Consider the following 5,571-nt stretch of genomic DNA (forward strand, 5'->3'; position numbering starts at 1 on the left):
TAAAACTAGTTGCATTAATTGGAGAAAGTGCTTGCCAAGTAGGTTAACTACTCAACTATACTATATTGGTAAATGGTAAATTGTTGAAAGATCTTTATTGCTGTAATTGTTGTCATGAGCACATCGTCGTAATTGTTGTCCTGAGCACATTATATTGTTATCGTTGTTAGTTGGTTCTCTATTGTTGGTTGGAATTGTGAAAGAGGAGTTGGCAATGCTATGAGATTTTTTGGTCGGTCAGGCACGGGGATGTGGAAGAGTCGTGGTTCTGTACGATTTTGGTAGGCCAGGCACGGTGGCGTTGGGGATTGATCGTGGACCTCAGCATTACACCATGTGGTGTCAACTGAGTACGTTGGTTGTGAAGTGTGGGTAACACACGGTTGAGCCATGTGAAGTGTGACGGATTGGATCATGTCCCTTTGTTATATCATGTTGTTGTTGTTGTTTAGTTATCCTACTCAACCTCGCGATTGACTGTGTATTCGTGAACACTTGTGATGAACCATAAATGGGGAGCAGATATTGCAGGTCTTAAAGATTAGCTGACTTGGGAAGCTTATAGGAATGCGTGAGGAATGGCCAGTCTACCTAGAAGTCTACACCACGTAGATGATTTAATCACTTATCTAGTTCAGTTACAAGTTGTATTGAGATTTTAAAAGTTGAGTTTGGTTAGTCATGTTGTAATATATTTGTAAGTACTAAAGTTTTATTTTAAAGTACTTTGGTTTGTCGAACTTTGTTATTTACTACCTCGGGAAACCGAAATGGTAACAATCCTATTTATCCAGGAATGTCTAATTAAAGGCTCTTAGATAAATGGGGGTGTCACAAAGTGGTATTAGAGCGAAATGATCCTCAGGCCTAAACTAATGAATAATAATGAATGTAGGAAGTGTCTAATAAAATGAACTCCGGGTAGAAACTGTTAGGAGCCCCTCTTAGTCCGGTTAGGAAAGCGCGCTTAACGCGTACCTTGGCCCTTCTAGTTTTGAACCGGTTACCTTGAGAGATATTACAATGTGGGGTAATTTAAAATGAATATTGTTTATTTTGTCCTAGGAGTCTCTGTTGCTTTGCATGATTATTGTTTTCATTGATGAATGCGGTTATGGGGACGTAACCTTGCTTTTAAGGAGAGTGGAATGTGATATAATTTTTAAGCGTTAATATGAGCATGGGGATATGATAAAAGTATGTTGGTATATATTTAGGAGGCGTAGTCATAGTTAATATATGAACTATTATGGGAAAAGCACGAAATTGTGAAGGATGTGATTTGTTTAATTTCTCATAATTTTACTCTTGATTGATTTGGTTGCGATTTACAGCCTGTCTAATATATGAGCACGGAGTTTTTATGAGTGGTAACCCCGTGAGTTAGATTTAATATGCCATTGGTTTTATACTTAAATAATGCACAGTTTAGGAGTGATGTGACCATAATTAGCGCATATTTAGCCCCCGAATTAGCCTTGTTCCCATGCTTTTTAGTGCATATTTGGGTCATTTATTGTCTTTAATTCTTTGTTTTGCATATTCTTTGAGATTTTGATCCCTTGGTAGGAAAGGAGTGCAAATCTTGCATTTTCATGGCAAAACGAGACTAAATTGATTGAATTCAATGACCAAGCATCAAGGAGAGACAAGATTAGAAGGCCTTTGTACATATTATAGTAGATGAGCAATGTTGAGGAAGGATCCTTGCATCCCCAAGGAAATCCCCAAGGATTTTATGAAGAAAAGGGAAGAAAAGAAGAAGAAACAATGCAGAGCTACAATCCGAGCGGATTGCCATGAATCCGCCCGTCCTCCACAGCACAATCCGTAAGTCTTCCTTCAAAGACGCCCGGGTAAGCAGCCACCAGAATCCGGCCGTCTTCTCCCAAAGACACCCGTCTTCCCCTGCTACAATCCGCCCGTCCCGACACCAATATGCCCGGATTCCAGCCCAGCACAATTTCGTTTCTTCAAGCATCCGTGAAAGAAGCCCTTCCTTCGAAAAATACCGGCTTCTCCCTGCTCAATCTAAAAAGTGTAATTACTAGTTTAGCCCTTAGTTAACCCTAATGCATCCACCTAATTTCCACTATAAATACCCCATTAGTCTAATTAGAAGAGCATGTTCTTCTTATCAATTATTAGAGTAGTTAATATCAATCAAATCTCTCTTTAGTATTGTAATCAACAATTAATCAAGTTTTAATACAAGTTTTATTTCCTTAATCTCTCTTTTGTTCATCCTTTATTTTGGGTAATTGAAGATTATTTGGGTTATTATTGGGAGATTGACAACCTCTCAATCAAGCATCAAGTACTTCTTTTATTCTTTGCTTTATTATTGGAATCATTAGTAGGTATAATTCTCTTAATCCCTTTTTAATTATTGTTAATTACTTTCATTTGTTCATCATGTTTCATTTTGTTGGTATGATTGACAACCTTGCTAGCATGATCAACATGATAATGAGTGAGTAGTGACCTAGCTAGGGTTAATGGGTAATTAGGGGAAACCAACATGGGGAATGATTCATGCTTAAATTAATATGCTTTCATGGTTTATTTGCTTGCTTGTTTTGATCTCAACTCATGCACATGTTATGTTTGATGAAATGTGAGCCTATGAATCCTTACATTTTTTACCCATCACCTATCTTTTCAATGAGACTTGTAAGACATAAACCAACTCGAGTCTCATTAGACCATGCATGTTGTTGAGTAGGAAAGACTAAGTCGACTTGTAGGTGTTGTACAATCTAATCGATTCGGCTCCGGGACCCAAACTTTCCTAGGATTGTAAGATATAACTCAACTCAATCCATCACAACAATAAATGCTTGCTTATAATATGAGAACATGTTTGTATGATCAATTCCCATGATTCCCCTATGACCCCATGATACCCTAGTGCTTTTTATCAATTGTTTACAACCCTTTTAATTCATCTGGCTTATTTATTTTCATTGCTATTTAGTTAGTGACCTTCTACATCAACCCAAATTGTGACACCCCTAAGACACCACTAGTTTCAATAGAAATCTCATCTCAATTCCCGTCCCCTGGGATCCGACCTTTACTTGCCTCTTTACTAATTGTAGAGTTGTTTGTGAAGTTATAAACTGTGTTTTGATTCGGACGTGACCCAACGACAACATCTATTCAATTGTGAACACGAAACGGACCGATCAAAAATGGCGCCGTTGCCGGGGACGGTGTTAACTTGATTTAGATTTTCTAATATTGTTATTAGTTGTGTCTTTCTTTGCCTTTGGGAAGTAAAACTCCTCAAGGTTTGTTCTAAATGTTTTCGAGTTGTTTGATATTTTGCATGTCTAGAAGGTCACAAGGTGATTTGTTACCTTTTGATCGTGAAATTGAAAGAACTTTGACAAACAATAGGAGATTTGCTAGGAGTAATTTGAGAGGTATTAGTGAGGTTGTGGATATTCAACCAACTATTGAGTTCATCAACCCTTTTGCAAGAGAAGGTGAGGAGAACCCAACACAAAATACCCCACAAAATCAACCCACAATGCCTAAGTTTTCATCACATTCCGTACCCACCGAGGAGAACCTACCAAATGGTACTCCCACACCACAACATTTGACCGGAAATTTTATTGCCAAATCCGCCTTTATCCATTAGTCGAAAGGAGCCAATTTGGGGGGATGCCTAGTGAAGACCCTCATTCTCATATGGAAACCTTTTGTGACTATTGTGATGCGATTTCTCAAACCGGTGTAACTCAAGACCAAATTCGATGGGTCTTATTTCCTTTTTCTCTAATAGGCACCGCGAAACAATAGTTGAAGGGCCTTGATAAGGCCACTCTCGGAATTGATTCTTGGAATAAGTTGGCTCTAGCTTTCTACAAAAAGTTCTACCCACCGGAAAAGACTAACATGCTAAGAGCTCAAATTACGGGTTTTAAGCAAAGGGATGAAGAATCTTTGTATGAAGCTTGGGAGCGGTTCAAGGGAATTTGTCGCTCATGTCCTCACCATGGACTTAGCGAGTGGTTCTTGGTACAACAATTTTGGAACGGTCTATATGAAGATTCAAGGAACATTCTCAACATGGGATCAAATGGAATGTTCACCGAAGTTGATGACAATCAAACATGGACAAGATTGAGGAAATGGCAGTCCATAACTCACAATATAGTAGACCTCGCAAGGCTACTAGAGGAAGAAGGCATGAAGTGGACTCCGTTACTCAATTGGGTGCTCAACTTAGTGCTCACATTGACACAATCAATTTGAAGTTTGAAAAAGCTATGGCTAGACTTGAAGAAGACTCAAAATCACCAAAGCATCATGTTAATGCCATGACGGCATCCTCATCAATCCCAAGTGGGATATGTGAGAATTGTGGAACTTTGGGACATGACCAAAGTGAATGTAGGGGAACAAATGAACAAGTGAATGCTTTCCAAGCATACAAGAGTGGTACCCCTTATTCCAATTATTACAATGAAAACACCAAATTCCATCCAAATCTCTCATACAAAAGCCAAAATGTTCAAAACCCTCAAACAACATACACTCCACCTCCCATGAGAAACCAAAATCAAAGACCCTTTTACAACCAAAACCAAGGTTACCAAAATCAAAATCTATACAATCAACAAAATGACCAAGGTTTTGATGTTCAAAAAGCGGTCCTCCAAATGCAAAAGAATCAACAAGAGTTTTTCACTCAAATGGAAAAAGATAGTCAAGCAAAGGAAACCACCATCAACAACATTCTAGCTCACACCAAGATGTTGGAAACCCAATTGACTCAACTAGCATCTTCAAGCTCACAAAGACAAAAGGGGCAATTACCACCTCAAAGTAATCCCCCAAGACATGAAACGGTTAGTGCCGTTCACTTGAGAAGTGGTACAAGGTATGAAGCACCGAAGAAGCAAGTTGAGGATAAAGTTGTGGAAGCTAGTGATAAGGAAGAGATTGTGCAAAACTCCAAAGATGGAGAATCATCAAAAGAAGAAATTTCAAAGAAAAATGAAGACAAGGTCAAGGAGAAGAAGCCCATTGTGATTAGGCTTTCTTTTCCAAGTCGTCAAGCCAAGCCCAAATTTGATGACCAACTTGGAAAGTTTATGGAAATTTTGAAGAATTTGGAAGTCTCAATTCCTTTCACGGAATTAATCAATCATGTGCCGGCCTATGCGAAATACATGAAAGACATCCTCACAAAGAAGAAGTCGATCCGGAAGCTTGAGACTATCGCATTCACTAAGGTGAGTAGTGCAATACTTCAAGGGAGTTCACCTCCAAAACTCAAGGATCCGGGAAGCTTCTCAATACCGTGTACCATTGGCGACACCACGATCAACAAAGTCTTATGTGATCTAGGGGCTAGTGTGAGTGTTATGCCGTACTCGGTAAGTAAAAGGTTGGGTATGGGAGAGCTTAAGTGCACCAATATCACACTCCAAATGGCCGATAGATCGACGAAGACACCATTAGGGATATGGGAAGACGTCCCCGTACGAATTGGGAAGTTTTTCATCCCGGTGGACTTTGTCATTGTTGATATGGAGGAAGATTCCAACATTCCAA

At 39.1% G+C, this 5,571-nt stretch overlaps 1 non-coding gene across 1 annotated transcript; it reads right to left on the reverse strand.

The window, feature by feature from the left end:
- Positions 1-3,906: 3,906 nt before the first annotated feature.
- Positions 3,907-4,013, reverse strand: LOC141625896 (small nucleolar RNA R71). Its single transcript, XR_012535641.1, has one exon. It is a non-coding gene; the product is annotated as a small nucleolar RNA R71 (small nucleolar RNA).
- Between the last annotated feature and the right edge of the window lie 1,558 nt (positions 4,014-5,571).

The sequence above is a fragment of the Silene latifolia genome, chromosome X (genome assembly GCF_048544455.1).
Source record: "Silene latifolia isolate original U9 population chromosome X, ASM4854445v1, whole genome shotgun sequence".
Lineage (NCBI taxonomy): Eukaryota > Viridiplantae > Streptophyta > Magnoliopsida > Caryophyllales > Caryophyllaceae > Silene > Silene latifolia.